The sequence below is a fragment of the Ruditapes philippinarum genome, unplaced genomic scaffold (assembly GCF_026571515.1).
Source record: "Ruditapes philippinarum isolate M1 unplaced genomic scaffold, ASM2657151v2 ctg1442_1_1_1_1, whole genome shotgun sequence".
NCBI classification, from domain to species: domain Eukaryota; kingdom Metazoa; phylum Mollusca; class Bivalvia; order Venerida; family Veneridae; genus Ruditapes; species Ruditapes philippinarum.
Window position 1 is genome coordinate 116,305 of NW_026854847.1, and position 17,962 is coordinate 134,266.

At 31.2% G+C, this 17,962-nt stretch overlaps 1 long non-coding RNA gene across 1 annotated transcript; it reads left to right on the forward strand.

Annotated features, from left to right (window-relative positions):
* The first annotated feature begins 10,884 nt into the window (after positions 1–10,884).
* On the forward strand, positions 10,885–15,105 carry LOC132741281 (uncharacterized). Its single transcript, XR_009627264.1, has 4 exons — positions 10,885–11,250; positions 12,519–12,741; positions 13,896–13,967; positions 14,457–15,105. It is a non-coding gene; the product is annotated as an uncharacterized LOC132741281 (long non-coding RNA).
* The last annotated feature ends 2,857 nt before the right edge of the window (positions 15,106–17,962 follow it).

The window sequence follows — 17,962 nt, forward strand, 5'->3', positions numbered from 1 at the left end:
AAACAAAACTGGTGGGCTGGCTCTTTATATTAATAGTTAGTTTAAGTCCTTATATAACTGATACAAATATGAAAAACCTGCTTTTAACAATATATATGACAATGCATGACATTTCTCTTTAATTAAAATGGAACAATGAATCAAAAAGCTTTGTTAATAACTTCACAGTTAATTCTAATCACGTATTATCGTTCATTAAAATATGATGTTCTTAGCACGCACAGTCTAATACTAATTTTAAATTATTGAAACAGTTATGAATACGGAAGTAAAAAACTGATTTCTTTTGTACAAAAGAGGTGTACATTTGTCATGTTGCCAGACATACCACATGTACAATAATGAACTTAATATTTAAATCGAAACACCTCGCCATGTGTTGAACGAAGCTTTATGGAAATTATTAACTAGTTTCGTTTGGCAAAAACAAATACAGTTACTGTAGTAGTTATAACCAATGTTCGTGCCTATGCATTTGTTCAAATTGATATTTACAAATTTTAAATAAAAATAAAAATTTTCAACAAAAATATTATATATTTAGAAGTAATTACTCAAGCGCTTCATTGCAAATATATCTAAAAGAAATTCAATATTTTAAATAGACTATAATTTGAAAGTATTGTTAAGAAGTTTGAACTTTATGAATAAGCTTTAGTACGTTAACATACCCCATCAAAAAAAACAACAACAACAAAAAGAGACAAAAGAAAAAGAAAAGAAAAACAATATCAACAAGAAGAATATACTCATTAATGGATTAAATGGAAAAGGAAAAGACTGCTACTGTATAGTTTAAACATTTTTGTTTAATGTTCGATAATTGTAAAAATAAGGATCACCTCTAAGTGATCTTGATAGCACACTAACAAGAGATGATATCGAAAGAGGTAATATGGGGCTAATGTCAAACTGGGATCCTACTCAGAAAAACCTTTATTTGCTATGTATGTTAACTTGATCAGGGGGTCGAACGTATAGCGGTGCGATACTCCTTTAAGCGAGGTGAATTCATGCGATACGCCTTAATAGCGGACGAGAGCGAAAATGAAAGTGGGTATGAACATGTTTCTTCCAAATATTTGTTGTCTATTGTAATTTTTTGAAGAATAGCATTGTGCATGCTGATCAGAACTTATAATTGTGCATGATTGTCAAAATAAAATACTAATACTTATAGAATTGAGGAAGTTATTGAGGTATTTGTTGCTGCAAATTCAACCGGCAACCTGATATGCACATGCAAACGAATCATGTATCAGTCGTTTTAAAACGAGATATTCGAAGTCCCAACATGTTTATTTTTGAAAAACAAAACGATATACAAGAGTAGTTTTCAATATCTATTCGAAAATATATAAAATATTTCCAGTTTTCTTACTGTACGCCTAATATTTGGTCCGATAAACCAACTGTACGCACAAATGTTGGTATGTTTTTCTGTAGCAACTTCCTCATTACAGTACATTCTTATTCAATATTGATGAAATATCAAGTTTTGAGTTTGTATGTTAATCATATGTAAATCACAGTGTCAATTAAAATAACAGTGTCAATTAATGTAATATACTATGATATAATTAAGTTAAATATTCTTTTCTCACATATATTATATACAGAGCACATGATTGTATTTCAGTAATTCTGATGTTTGTCATTAGCTCTGACCCTTTGAATATATAACTATACTACTCCATAACCAGTGTATACCAAACAGATTTGTGTATTTGCTTATGAAAGCATTCATACTTTTAGTGATTTAACATATCTGCCAGTAGTTTTACATTTAAAACCAGGCTTTCTCTGCAACATTTAATGTATAGCATTACCCCTCACTTTTTTGTAAATATTCATTCCCACTGGGAGTTACTCTTACTGTTAAAGCAAGTGTACCATGTGACTAAGAGATTTATACTGTTACAGGCCAACAGTACTTTTTAACAGTATAAAATCTGGGCAAGTGTTTTTTATGTAAATAAAAGTTTTATATTTTACAGTATCTGTTTGGAAAATAAAATAAATAACACACAAGCACACAACAGTAAAAATATCAACCCTCCTAAAATTACTGATTCCCTCGGCTAACACATTGGCTAACAGTTACTGTATTTTCCTTGGGATGATATTTTAACTGTAACCCACAAACCCATGTGTTATTTATATACTACTCCATAACCAGTGTGACTCAATCTAATATTATATACTCAATAGCTTTTTGTTTATTTGCACATGTGTCAGCATTTATACTTGTGGTACTTTCACTATCTGGCAGTAGTTTTGTTTGTAAATTAAGTTGTTATGTTTTAATTACTCTGCAACATTTACAACTGTGTATTTGCACATGTGAGCATCAGCTGTATCTAAGAAAGACACTGAGCTGTTTGGCGTCCAATGACTGGCTGAAGTTTGAAATTGAAGTTTTGTGTAATTCCTGACAGGCCACAATTATGTGCACTACAAAAATAGCCTGTTCTAAGCAACATTTTAGAAAAGAATTTTACCACCTAAAGATTTTTACCACCTGGTTCTCAGTCTCTATCTCTAGAACAGCAGCGAAATGTACTTTCACTGTATTTTATAGGTTGTTTGAAATGTTCAATTCTATTTATAATAAAAAAAATATAAGTTTGACAGCAGCATGTACAAAAGATCTTAGAACCTCATGAAGTAAAACAGCCCTTATTTCACATATTACTTGCTATTTTTCTGAAATATTCTGCTTTGAAAGTGAGATAATTTATACAAGATTTTTTAATTGGTTTCTTAAATTCATTCTTACATATTTCGGTCAAATTCCTACTTTTCTAAGATCTTAGAGTAAAGGTTACTTTTTTCCAACTCCTAATTATCAGACGATAATTATTATCAATTATTCAAATTAAGTTCAAACACTTAAAATAGATGGTTATACAAAACTTTTATTTCAAGTAGATCTTTAAGGAAAGAAGAAGATTTCAGAATTCCAGATACGGGCACATATATGGTAGATATCTTAGTATAATCATAGGAAAACATGTTCAACAGATGTGATAATGAAAAATATCGAACCTTTAACAGCGTACAGTTATTTTATCGCACCAAAATCCAGCGTACACTTAAATATTTTGACCAGTAAGCGTCTATGTATATCGGAGCACAAAGGTACTTGCTATGCAACTCAATTATGATTACTCTTATAGCATAAAGAAGAAAAAGAAATTAACTATTTTAATATAAGCTTGCATTAAGCGATTTTATTCACCGACCCAAAATTAGTTGCCGTCAGTTTACCTTCAATAACTTTTTTTTAAAGGGGAGCGGTGGCCTTGTGGTCAAGGTGTCTGCCTCTCAACCCAGAGATCATGGGTTCGAGCCCTACTCGGGTCACGACCATGGTTCTTCATATGACACCAGTACTGGTTGGTTCCAGGAAGCGGACTCGAAAGTGATTAATATAAGTTGCAAGAACTTGTTTCGCAATCGAGCTAAAATAAATATGTTTAAACAATAACTTTTTTAATTATGAATTTAGGCCTCTGTAATTTTGATGAAATGTGTGTCGGTCCTATCTTCACATCCTCAATACAAAATATATCGAAGATTTATGAAATACTTAATAAAAAACACTCACTCTGACGTGTGTTTACACGGGTAAATCCGCCATTAGGGCGTATCGCATGAAATCATCTCGCTTAAAGGAGTATCGCACCGCTACACGTTCGACCCCCTGTTGATAGAAGCGACTATAATTACCTTCTAATGACGAACCGTAAATGTCTGGAGACCCGAATGTTAAAGTTCTTACTCATTAAATAGAATTAGTACACATATTTTTTTTCTTTACTCTCGAATAATTTCTCCTTACCCGTCCTTCATCATAGTGTACTTGCATTTTCCGATCTCGTAGGATCTTACCAATACTACCGATCAGTGTGACAAAATTGGTAGATCTTTTTGTTTTCTGGCCATATTGTTGGTAGCCATTTTTTGTATTTTGATTATGAAAACTCTTATGTTTACACCATTCCTGTGTTAATCTTACAATAAAGCCAATTGGATGCACAAACTTTGCAACTTTGTTATTCCAACATATTTACTGTTCTCACAAAAAAATCTTTACATTCTTTTTGCCGATAACCGTAAAATAATCTTAAGGAAAGAAACACGACATCTTATTGTTAATTTATTAAAGAAATAAAAATAGCCACATAAGACAGTTGTAGATTAAAGTATGTAAAACTATAAAAATAAAACCATTGTATCTGGAAATCATTTTATTGTAAATGGGGAGAGGGGGGCGGGGGTCGTGTCTAAAAACAAAACACCAGGTTATTCATGTTAAGTAACCTTTTTTTCAGAGCATACAATATACTTCGCTCTGTTAATAAGCTGTAAAAAGCAAGCGAATATTTACATTTTGTACCAGTACTGACTCGTTTTTATTTAGACGGTGCCATAAAGGAAAACGCGATCTTGGAAAATCACATCCTTTCGGTATCATACTCTCAAAGTAAATTTTAAGTAAATTGGTCTATAATGGAAGGTCTTTGATACCATGAAATGTATGTTGATAGTATTGAGTATTATCAGAAGTTACGGAATAACAGATGGATGTTTATGGAACAGAATTAATGCATTTATGCTATCTTGCTTGATGACATTGGAACTTGCATTATGCTTGATTCCATCTTGCCTGATGACATTGGAACTTGCATTATACTTGATTTCATATTTGAACTTTGCATTAGGCTGCATTCATTTTTTTCATTATTTCATTCAAACTTTCGTAGTGACTAATTCTTTCATTGAGTGATAACAATTAAACTTGCACAAGCCATTTATCGTACTGTTTTGGAACATTAAAATGTTAACATGTATAAGCTACATTTCTTCATGCTCTATACACACTAGTTACGGTTTAGTTCTTTTTTGTATTACTTTTATGCAGAAGTCATCTAAAACCGACTATTTTTATTCCTTACTTCCTTTTGTACATGTGTGACTTATATGATTTATATGGTGGCATATTTCTGCCACCAGATAACCTGATAACAAACTAGTTAATTAAGAGGTTAACTAGTTACGTAACTAGTTAACCTGATAATTAACTAGTTAATTAAGAGGTTAACTAGTTACGTAACTAGTTAATTTTTTCAATAAAGAAAAGATCATAACGGGAAATAAATGCATGTTAGTGCCTGCAACTGCCATCCTTTTATTATATCATCATCTTAAAATTAAGAGGTTAACTAGTTACGTAACTAGTTAACCTCTTAATTAACTAGTTAATTATCAGGTTAACAAGTTACGCAAATACCTAACTAGTTAACCTGATAAAATAACTAGTTAATTAAGAGGTTAACTAGTTACATAAAAACGTAACTAGTTAACCTGATAAATAACTAGTTAGTTAAGAGGTTAACTAGTTACGCAAATACCTAACTAGTTAACCTGATAAATAACTAGTTAATTAAGAGGTTAACTAGTTACGTTTTTACGTAACTAGTTAACCTCTTAACTAACTAGTTATTTATCAGGTTAACTAGTTACGTAACTAGTTAACCTGATAATTAACTAGTTAAGTATTAGGTTAACTAGTTAGGTATTTTCGTAACTAGTTAACCTGATAATTAACTAGTTAATTAAGAGGTTAACTAGTTACATAAAAACGTAACTAGTTAACCTGATAAATAACTAGTTAGTTAAGAAGTTAACTAGTTACGCAAATACCTAACTAGTTAACCTGATAAATAACTAGTTAATTAAGAGGTTAACTAGTTACGTTTTTACGTAACTAGTTAACCTCTTAACTAACTAGTTATTTATCAGGTTAACTAGTTAGGTAACTAGTTAACCTGATAATTAACTAGTTAAGTATTAGGTTAACTAGTTAGGTATTTTCGTAACTAGTTAACCTGATAATTAACTAGTTAATTAAGAGGTTAACTAGTTAAGTATTTATTTAACTAGTTAACCTATTAATTAACTAGTTAATTATCAGGTTAACTAGTTACGTAACTAGTTAACCTCTTAATATTAAGCTGACAATAAGGGATGGCAGTTTGCAGGCACTAACATGCATTTTTTCCCGTTATGATCTTTTTTTTATTGAAAAAATTAAATAGTTACGTAACTAGTTAACCTGATAATTAACTAGTTAATTAAGAGGTTAACTAGTTACGTAACTAGTTAACCTGATAATTAACTAGTTAATTATCAGGTTATCTGGTGGCAGAAATATGCCACCATAGATTTATCTCTCGCATGGCGTGATTACTATTAGCTTTCGCTTATTTCCATTATTCAGTGTTTATGCTGTCTGATGCTTTGTGGATTATGTTTGATCATCTTACAATATATGTAAGCAATATATAAACAATGTCTAGCGACTGTGAACTCTTAAGGGGCGAGAACTCTCTTATCAAGATCAAAGGAATTTTTCCACATTTCGCCTATCATCGGAATTTTCCGTACATAACCTCCGGTGACCATAGAACGGTATTCTTTTGCGTATATACATGTATAAATACGTACCAAGCACAAAAAAGTTGTATAAACAATGTATAAGAGGTGTTTTGCCACTTGTAGGATGAGTATTAAGAGACATCTATTACATTTTTGTCACATGTTGGCCGAATCTCCAAAAATATTCTATTGTTTTTCTCAAAATCATCCACATACATGTCAGCCCCAACTAACACTGTTCGGTATACGCCCCTATATAAAGGGGACATAACTTTGTTTTACTCCACGAGCCAAATAGCGGGACCATTCGGAAAATAACGGGATGTACCGAAAAAGCGACACTTGCTGTCATAATATGAAAACAAAATATTGCAACTCGCATTATGCTTACTGCTTAGTGCGTACTGTAACATGCGATTATAATAATTCTATCGTTGTCATCTTCGTTGTCAATGCGCACTGATCATGTCTTGCATTATATTTGTAATAAGTGAATATATTGCAGCATATGAATGCAAAGACACGTCAAATTCGCCCAAGTATTGATCAAAAGCAATTATTTATTGTGAAATAGTGTCGACAATGTAAGTGGCATATTTATAGCAAATTAAAGGAACATTTGTACTTTCAGGAACTTACCATTTTACATCTAGTTATATCAAGAACAAGCAAAGAATGTTATCTTAAACATATAGCGTATTAAAATATGTGAGTTTAATGGTTCAGAAAGGAAAACATGAAGTTGCGATTACATGAAATCATAATGCATGACTGTATTCAGCAATACGAAGGTTTCCATTGTCATAAAGAAATATGGAAGCAAGCGTTATGTAAGTCCAAATATCATCAAGCAAGATGGAATAAATGCACTAATTCTGTTCCATAGATGTTGTTTGTAAATATGTGATACATAATCCGATATTACATATCTACATTCATACATTAAAAAGGTCTTAAACAAATATTATTATTCTTCATATAAATGATCGTACTATATCATTTCTAAAGAACTAGGTCAAGGTCAACTGTAACGGTGCCAAATTGTAGACCAATGCGCTTTTAATATATTGTTTCCTTTTCTTGGTGTATAAAATCAACATGTTATGTTGAATCGTAATTGACGCGTGCAGTATATTACATTGTAAATAGAACTAGATAAAAACGACTTTGGTACGTAATATGTGATGGTAGTACGCGTCGTGAAGAGTACAATATCACACTTGTAATCAGGCAGATTTCAAGAATGGTGTTATATTTTTTACCTTCTCATATTATTACACACACTAGGTATCAATCGACCACCTCAGCTTGTCTATCAAAACACTTACGCAAGTAATTCAAAATGCCAAGTGACTGTGCACGAAAGCTTACTATCCTATTTAAGATGACCATGTAATGATGAATAGTTCACGTTTGACAAGAACAGATGTCCAAACGTATATATATGATATGACGGGCATATTGTGAAACCTGCTCTTTATATTATGCTTTTATTCTTATATGTTTACTTGTACGTATATGTTAGTGTTTATTTGTGCTGTTCTACAGAAACTTAAAACTTCGACGAAAAAGTTAGCTAAGTCGAGCTTTATTTGGCTTCATTACTATTCACTTTATTAATCACGACCTGTCCATTTTTGTTCGAACAGGGTTCTATCAAGCACTATGAAAAATAGAAGCGGCTATGAACGGAATTTGATTAAGTGTCCAGGTTTATTTGCCACCCAATGAAAACGCTGTATTTCTTAAAATAATTAGTTATGTGTTAATTTTCATAGAAGAACAAAATTTGATACTTTATCAAATTCGATTAATAGCCGCCTTCTTTTTTTATAGTACTTCATAGAACCACATGCGTAAAAATAGTCGTGACGTAATAAAGGACAAATGAAGCGTGACACTAAGTATGTAAATATTCATCCGCATCTGTTCTACAGAAATTAGAAACATTCTCCTGTGGCTCCCGTCGAAGTTGCTAATTTCTGTAGAACAGCACAGATGAGCACTAACATATACGTAGTATCGACTTTAAATCCTCTCTGACCATTAACACTAGAAATACAGCATTTTCATTGGATGACAAATAAAGCTGGACACTTAATATATTTTAGATATAGCGTATATAAAATAGATCACGTGTAAGAAGACAGTTAAGTCCGTACTAGTTTCATTTAGGGCACATTTATTTAAGAAAAATCAAGTTTTGCCTAAATTTATACTTGTGATAGGATGAAGAGGTTTAAATGTATAAAGCTTTATATCTGCCGCATCAATTCACACCGTTTTCTGTGACATTTCTAAGGCGTTTGATCAAGTATGGTATCGAGGTCTATTAATATCGAGGTCTACTGTATTAATTGACTGGTATAGCAGATCAATTACTTGATTGGTTCTGTGTTGGAGAGGAAACAGAGATTCGTGCTTCCTGGAGCCATGTCCAATATTATCAATATTTCTTCTGGTGTTCCACAGGGCTCCATCCTTGGTACTCTTAAGTATTTAAAAAGTAAGTTAAATTCGAATTCTCAATAGATAAATACTATTTTATCGGTTCGACAACTGACCAAATATCTAACACACAACTAAGGACCCACTGTAAATCACTAAAGGAGCATTTATTTTTAAACAAAAGTATTACAGACGGTCTCCTTTGAGACTGTGGGGCAATAGAAGACACGTGTCATTACTTCTTCAAGCTTTCGCACTTTTATGCACAACGTGCTGAACTTTGTGACAATCTACGAAATATTACTACTGACAACTTATCTATACTACTATTTGGCGATGCTAACCTCTTATATGAAGCAAATACCTCTATCTTCTTACATGTTCAGAAGTACATTCAGAAGATGAAAAGGTTCATTTAAAGATATAATTCCCTTTACATGTGTACCCTACTATTTTCTTTTCAATCATTATTACTATCATTATTTAACTAAGTACTAAAGATGACGGTAACTTTTGTTTCTGACACCTGCGAATGGTAGTGGGTACTTATGGCTCCCGACTACCAACTGAGGGTCGAGGTTCAGGAGTGCACCTAGGACGCGTTGTCGCAGGAAGATCTTATTGGACCTTCTATGTCCCAGTTCGTGCTCTGGTAAAGTTCAAATCCTTGAGAGAGCAGTCAGAGATAACTGTTTCCAACCTATATGTTTTGATTTTTTTTACATTATGGTAACAATGCTGTACTAGATTGTGCATGTAAACACTTTCACACATGTAATGCATTCATATGAATTTGAAGTTCTAATTGAATAGATCATTTGTTTTATCTTGTATATTTATATGCTCAAAATAGCAAATCTTTGCCACTTGTTAGTAAATTTTTTAAGGTATGGATCAGGTAAGGGCGCTTACATTTCGTTTCGCAAGAGTAACACCTTTTTTGCTACCTCTTAGTCTTTCTTTCATGTATTTCTTTATTATATGCTTTAATAACTTAAGACCATTGTCACAAGGAAACACATCATTGTATTTCAAATTGGGTAATACTTGGTTAATAAAAGACATAATTAAATAGGACCTACACTTTCCATTATATCACAGTGACCCCCTTAGTCTTCATTCTGATCTCCTCTTTTTTTTACTTTTTTCTTATTTGTCTATTTGTCTCCCTTCCTCCCATGTCGAGAAATTATTTAGATTTGATATAGGCAATGCATCTTACACAGTTGACATGCTCAGCTCCTCTTTATGGTCCTTTACAAACTTCTAGATACGTATTAGTTATTTATTATCTTCTTGGAACTAAATACAGTTACACTGAACTTTAATTACAAAAGCTATATTAATAAAGCTTTCTACTCAATCCTGGATGCAAATTATGTATTGTAATTTTGTTTGAAAATATAAAAGATTAAACCAAAATATATAAGGAAACACCACCGGCTGACATTTTATGATTTAATGGCTGGTTAGTAGTAAAAGAATTTAGCAAAACCGTACCAATCATAACAGATGCAAGACAATATATTTATAGAAGAGACGAGTTTATTATATTATTATATTAATGCGACCTTCAGCTTTCCTAAAGGTCTGTTTTAATTTCTGTTTAGATAAATCTTTTCATTTAAATGTCAACTCATTAAAACTAGATTCGAAAATGAAATATGCCATCGATGAAATTCGTAAACAATAAGGGAAACCCCTCGACACCTCAAAACTACCAGTCCGCTCTCTCTTTATGTAAATTAGTAAAGCTAATAAAGTTTTTCCCGGAATTCTATTTTTTAGAAACAAATGTCACTGATGTGCAATAAAAAGCTCTAGGGGCGCTAAGATAAAATTAATGAAATACATAATTTGAAACAGCACATAATTGTCTTTTTAACAACAAAATAAAGCTGAAGGTCGCTTTAAATGATAATGTTAAGCGTTAATAATGTGTATAATTTAAGCTAGAAATAAATATCGTTAGCCGCCTTAGCTGCGATGAACAGTTTATATATAGACAGGAAACATTATATATATTTACACATAATATCTATATATATACCAAAAAGTGAAAAGGAAACGCGTAATTAACTCATTAAGTAAATAATTAAAGTCAATGGTAGACACGAACCTTTAACGCGTTTCTTGCATAGAATAACACTATCAAGTGAAAATAATTCCAAAAGTGGTAAAACGTTCTGTACAAAATATACTTGTTAATGGCGAAAGTTAATCACGTGCATTGGGTGTGCCTGCCTTATAATGAGAGCTGGAATCTTATTGGATAGGAAATGTATAAAAGTGAAGATAACTTCAGTAACGACTGTTGAATAGATAGAATCTTCAAGTGTTCAGATACACGAGAATTATGTAAGTTTTGTTCTTACTTTTCTTTTTATATTTTCAAACTTTTGTTTTTATTTTATTATTTGATAAAAGACATCACATTATGGTTTAACAGCGTTGACTATATTCTTGTTCTATTGCACTAGAATAAAATACGAATTATTTTCTAAAAAAACTTAATAATACATGGCTTGGTGATTATTTGCGTTTTCCTTTCATAAATACAGTCATTTATCTTTAGGTTTTACATTATTTCATTTATTTGAAATCTCAATACTAGAATATACATAACATATTAAAAAATAGTGTACAATAAAGACAGATGCAGGCTCTCAGTTTTACGCAAATAAAAGTTACCACAATTTTACTGCTCTGTTCATTGAAACAGAACTTTCGGTAGGGTGACATTACTTTATATAATAACGCATATTCAGAACTTTTTATTTTGTTTGGTTCACGGCGCACCAACACAATTTATGTAATATGACGCCGGAATACAATGTAGGGAAAGTAATTTTGGCTGACCTCGGGCGTTACAAACCTAACTACAATATTCAGAATTAAGTAATAGAAAGACCATCGAAAAAGAGGCTTTCTGGTTTGTACGAGGGAGCACAGACCCGCCCCCCTCCCGAGTATAAATCAGATTGTCAAGTGTTTTAATGTTCCTTCTCTTTTGTGTCATGGGCAAAAATAAAAACATGTTCCCTGATGACACAATATGATATCCCAGCAAACAGAAACAAATGAATGATCATCTGAATATAATATTTATATCGCTAACTCCTTTCTCTGCCGTTACAATAAATAAACCTCAGAAAAAAGAGGCAATCAATGGGTATGCTCTGGAGTGTGGGTAACTAATACAAGCACTCCAGTTAACGCACTTTGCATTTATAAGTATACGATTTAACTCATTTTCACCAGAAAGGTCCTCAAATTATCATACAATATAATTCTAGAATTGCAGTAAAAATGAGAGAGATAGAAGAAAAATTCCTTTTCATGATATACGGTATCAATTTTACATTAAAATCAAATATGAAAAAAAACTATTATAAAAACGGAAGTCCAATTATTATATAAATGATCTTCAGTCGTCGCCTCTTTGCCCGAAACCTTTTTTGACCTTCTATCGTTTCATATATTTAGCTACTTGAACCAAATTGGCAAATGTTCTCACGTATAAAAAATACAATTGTCGTGAACCTTCGTATTAGTTAATATTAAACTTCTCCCTCTATCTTCATTTTGTAAATGATTAGCTTCATTATTTTTCTATTTAATTCCAGAATGGCAAGATTTGAAAGTTACGTCTGTAAACTTGTGTTTATAATGACAATATCTACATCATCATCGATGTCATTGTCACAAGATAGAATGAAGTCAGTTGATTCTTTAAATAGAATATTTTCAAAAAGGTCTGCAGCAGAATTAGTTAACGCTGTTTTGTTGGCACCAAATGATTGTCTGCCAGTTGATGACTTTCACATTGGTCTAGAAAATCTGATACAGGTAATTATTTCATTACAATAAACAAATGTTCAATCGTCTGTCCAAATTCTACAAATTTGTCAGCATGATAACTTTTTTCTGGTGTATGGACTGTAAGCACGTGACTTTATATTCTTATTTTATAAAAGCGACTCAATATTTACCGAATCGTGGAAGACTGTCAGGTTATATTCTGTATTTATAAGAACAAATTTATAAACCTCTTTGTTATTAAAGTGTTCTATTATGTGGCCGTGTAGGTGTACGTCAACAACACAGTGTCCATATTTAAACTTTATTTTTGACAGTATTAAACAGGATTTGAGTCATTCAATTAGCGGCCCAAATAGCGTGCAATTGCTTTAATGTTCAACATTGTCTATATTGGGGCATTGTATCTGGCATATGGTACAGTAACATACAGTTACATGTTTATATGCTTATGTTACATACTGATTTCATTTTGGCTCGCCAACGCATTTGTAATATAGTTTTATAAACATCTAAGAAATTATTGTCGCCAAGTTACCAGATAATTTCAACAAATGACTTTTAAGATTCAAGGGATAAGCTTTATTGTGAATAAAATTAAACAATAGGAATACATAATACTAATGGGTTCATTCATCTTAATTACAATCTTTAATCATTCATTCTTTATTAGAAACGATATTTTTTAAACATTATTTACATGCCTAAATGATAGGTCTAAATTGGCATCATTTATTTCCTTTATTACACGAAGACATTTTGTGTCAAGGCACGATATTTAAAAATATAATAACAGAAAAATTAACACATTTTCACTTCGGAAATCCGATAAAGGCTTTTATTGAAGTTCCGTAAAATATACCTGAAATCACTCTTGAATGTTGTTTTCTTGTTGAATTTGTTATCTTTCTATTGGCTTAATACAATGCAAATAAGCATCGTTTGTTCTTTACATACAATTTTCCACTACAAATATTTCAGATGGCCTTCTCTGATTCTAAGTGTTATATTAGGTTCCCGTTTGGTAGCCTGATGGGTGCCTCACTCTAGCGGATTTTGTGGGGGGCTGCATTCCGTGAACATTGTTGATACATACTTAAATATTGTTGCTTCACATTTAAAGTACATTGACGACAATTTAATATATTTAGAATTTGATAAATCTATATTATAATTTATTATAGATGGAACTGTCTAGAATGCAGAGCTGTATAAGTCACCAAGAATCACAAAGAAACGTCAACAATTGAATAATGGTAATTATATTAACGTGCATAAAGTCTCTTATTTACTGTATATATTTTCTCAAGCTTTTCTTTGTATGAAATTGACTACTAAATACCCCAAAGAGAAACATTAATATGGGAGAAACTAGTGATTTTTTTCATTAAACTTTCAATGGACACACACCCATTAAAACAAAGATAAAACAAAGGCGTGTATTTAAAAAACTAAATGTGTCTTTTTTTCAATATTCTTTTGTTTTGAAACACCCAAAGTGTGAAATTTTAATGCATTGTTTTCGTAACATTGGAATAATGAACACATCCTACTATTGAAAGTAATGCACTTTTAGAGGGGTACTGATATTTTGCGAAACTAGCCAATTATAAAGAGTGGCTTCTAGATTTGTTTTTTTATCAGTAATCCAAATACTGTGCTAAATAATAGAAATGCAGACTCTCAAATAATGCAGAATAGCCAATATGTTTTAACATGAACTTGTTGTTTTGATATATTAACAGATTGCTGGCTTTGGATGTAAAGCAGGGAAGATGGAATATGGTCATATCGTCACAAACGTGTTTTGTTCCTATTTAAAAAAAATTGACAGCTTAAAATGGGACTTTAAAAAATGGAAAAAATGTTTTGTACAGAACGGAATATATTTAATTACTGTTAAAAATCGTGAACTAATCAAATAGTGTTGTTAATTAGCTATATGGAAATGTCTTCAGAATGTTACTATCTATAAATTCTTATCAAACCACTCTTTAATCTATCCATTCCTTTTAATATAAGTTCTGGTTAGTTTCATAAAAAATATTCACCCACTTCTCAATATTGTTCCAAACTAAAGTATACAAATACAATTCAAATCAGGCAATACAGTTTTCCCAGTTATTATATTACATCCCCCAAAGCAATAAAAATACCCACAGATATTTCTCTAAAAGAACTGATTGGCAAACTAGAATTAGTCTTGTATTTTAATTCTCAAGGAGTCGCGTACCAACTTTGAATCAAACGAAGAAAAAGGGAAATCTATGAAAAATATGCAATTATTGTTTGCAAAATTGTTCTTGTTAATTTCATGATTAATACGATAAACAGAACCATTTTTATGTAACTTTAGAATACAAGCTTGTACTAAAACACGAAGTTATCATTATATAAGAATAAAATAAAATAAAAGTGGAAATATCTAAGTTTTAAATATATTTTCTAAATCCTTTTGTAATTTACGTATTTCATATATTTTCTTACTTACATCAAATAAGTAATTTAAAATAATAAGAAAGTGTTTAAAAAAATGATTAACGACATAAATATTTCTTTTGTATGTCATTTTCCTTATTGTTAAGAAGTTAGTCACGAATTTGACATATATTACAGTCCATATGAAAATTATAAACTTATTTATTCGGTACACGATAACTTCTTTACTTTATTAATTAATGTTACGAATAAATAATAAAAAAATCCGAATAAAAATAGAAGGCCAAGAAATATCGTTGTAATCAAAATCACTCAAATGTTATAATAAAACATTTAGTGTATGCGATACGTTACAGTTTTTTTTTCAAGTTTGTTAAATTGATTTCAACAAACAAAATGTATCTGATTGATTGAAAAGCTTCTTACGAGACCAGTTCCCCTATTAACACTGTGTATATGCCATTCTCTTTGACATTTTTATCCATTATTTAACTTGTTGCGTTTCGTCATCGAAAGACATAATATATATTTTAATATTCTTTGACTTTTCTTATCTGCAGATACATAATACGATTACCTACTTAAGCTATTAAACATTTTTGCAATGTATGATTTGGCCAGAAAGTTATACATTTAAAACAAATGACAAATATACTCACTCGGCACGACACTGACTTATTCATCAAGTTGATTAATGACCCTAATCGTCTTTATGATCAGTGAAAACCTATAGATACTTTGTTATCGCCATCCTGGTCGCGGCTTCAAAACGCCGCTTGTGATAAAGTATTGCCTAAATATCAACATGTCAACACATCATCAAATTTCAAAGGTCATGCATGTATATTTACTCATTCATTTTTACACTTACTTATTAATTAAGTAAACCTTAAATCAAATTATATATAACATTTTATGTAAAACAATATTCCCATTGAGTCTAATTCATCCATTATAAAAGAAATCTTAATGAGTGTCAATTGCTTAAATATCATAACACAACCATACAATATTACTGTGCTGGTTTTCATAGAAAGAGACCATTCTACGGAATAGCGTAATTTAGAAGATAAACAGGGTCTTGTATATCTCGCTTTTTTAGCTTGTTCCAAATTCTCGCTAATCTGACGACAATTGTATTGAATTTAAGGTACTGATATACTAATACGTAAACAATGAAGCGATTCACCTTTCTTATGATAGCTTTTTTATTCTATAAATATACGAGGGGTGATCAAATATGAATGCAACTAGCCAATATCTCGGTTTTGCACGAACCATGCAGATGGTTTTGTAAGTTGTCAATTGATACAATACATGTGCAAATTTGTTCATTCTAGCCTTGACAATAGCTCGATTAACGCTATCTTCTCGTGTATACGAAAGCTAAAATGGTTTTGGAAAGGTCTCTTTTCACTGACAAAATATGTTCCTATATCCTGGTATACATGCGAAATACATATTCAATGAATTATGATGTGTTTATGATAACAATGAACTTTTTTATTCATCTGTTGCACGGTGGTAAAGTGGTGTGGATTCAGAACGATACACCTCATGCACGCCATCCGAAAATTGCAACTTCGCAACAAATGGTTGAAAAAGTAAAGAATGTGATTGCTACTGATGCAAGACTTACAACTAAGTATATACATTGTATCGACAAAGGGAGTCATGTGACCTGACGAAGTACCCAGTGTTTATGTACATTTAAACTTGCTACAAATTTCTTAGTGGTCAACAAAATAGGTGATTTACTGTAAAATAATGTTATGCATGAACTCTTATATTACAACAGACACTACAAAAAGTTAATCATTATTAAACTTAAGCTTTAAAAATAGTACAGTTATACACATCAGAGTAATTACTTTTCAGCTAAAGCTAATATTAAACAATTTTGTTAAATAATTAAATTAGATTATAGTGCAATTTTAAGCAAAGTCTATCAATACCTACGTCATAATAGCATAACGTATGTTGGAGGTCCTGTAAAAGTTAAATATAAACAATTTGATTTAGCTACTTTTAAATAAGACCATTTTATCCTTGGAAAAAATCAAGTGATCTTCACCTATACAATGTTATTACCATTATTAAAGGGACTCCACTGCGTATTTTTGACATGATGGGACTGAAAATATTGTTCTAGATAAAATTTCCATTTGATGTAGGTTTAGACCCTAATTTTGTGCAAAATTTCAGATCATAAGCGAACTTTTTTCCAGAATAATTATTCAAATTGTGAAAAAAGACCTAAAATGAAAAGCGTTTTAACACTTTTCACTCAAATCGGGCCAAGAAAAGCATAAACATACGATTTTCAATTTATTTCAAAGAACATGTATATTTCTTAACCATCTTTGCATATATTTCTGTTTAAAGTGATCCAGCTTATTTATATAAGAGATTCAAATGTTATGGTTTTAAGCTTTTAAACCTCAATGGAGTCCCTTTAAGATTTGATAAGGTTATTTCTTTGTAATATATTTTTATTACATAGTAGATAGGAAACTTGCAGCATATGCAATATCTTTCAGTGTTTCCTTGGACGACATTATCCACAAATATATATTTATCTCCATACATTATCTAAGGGAAAATCTATATAAAAAAAGTGTCATCATAAAAATGATGAGACTCAAACAGCCTCATCTGCTTGAGGGGATAGTGTGCATCCCGAGACTCAAGTTGTCATTCGTAGGGCTCAATCTGTTTAACAGAAACTTTTCTGAGCTCTAACTCTAGAATTAATTTGAAATAGTTTTACATTGGGTTTTCAAATCAGTATTTTTCTTTCTTTTCATCGGTC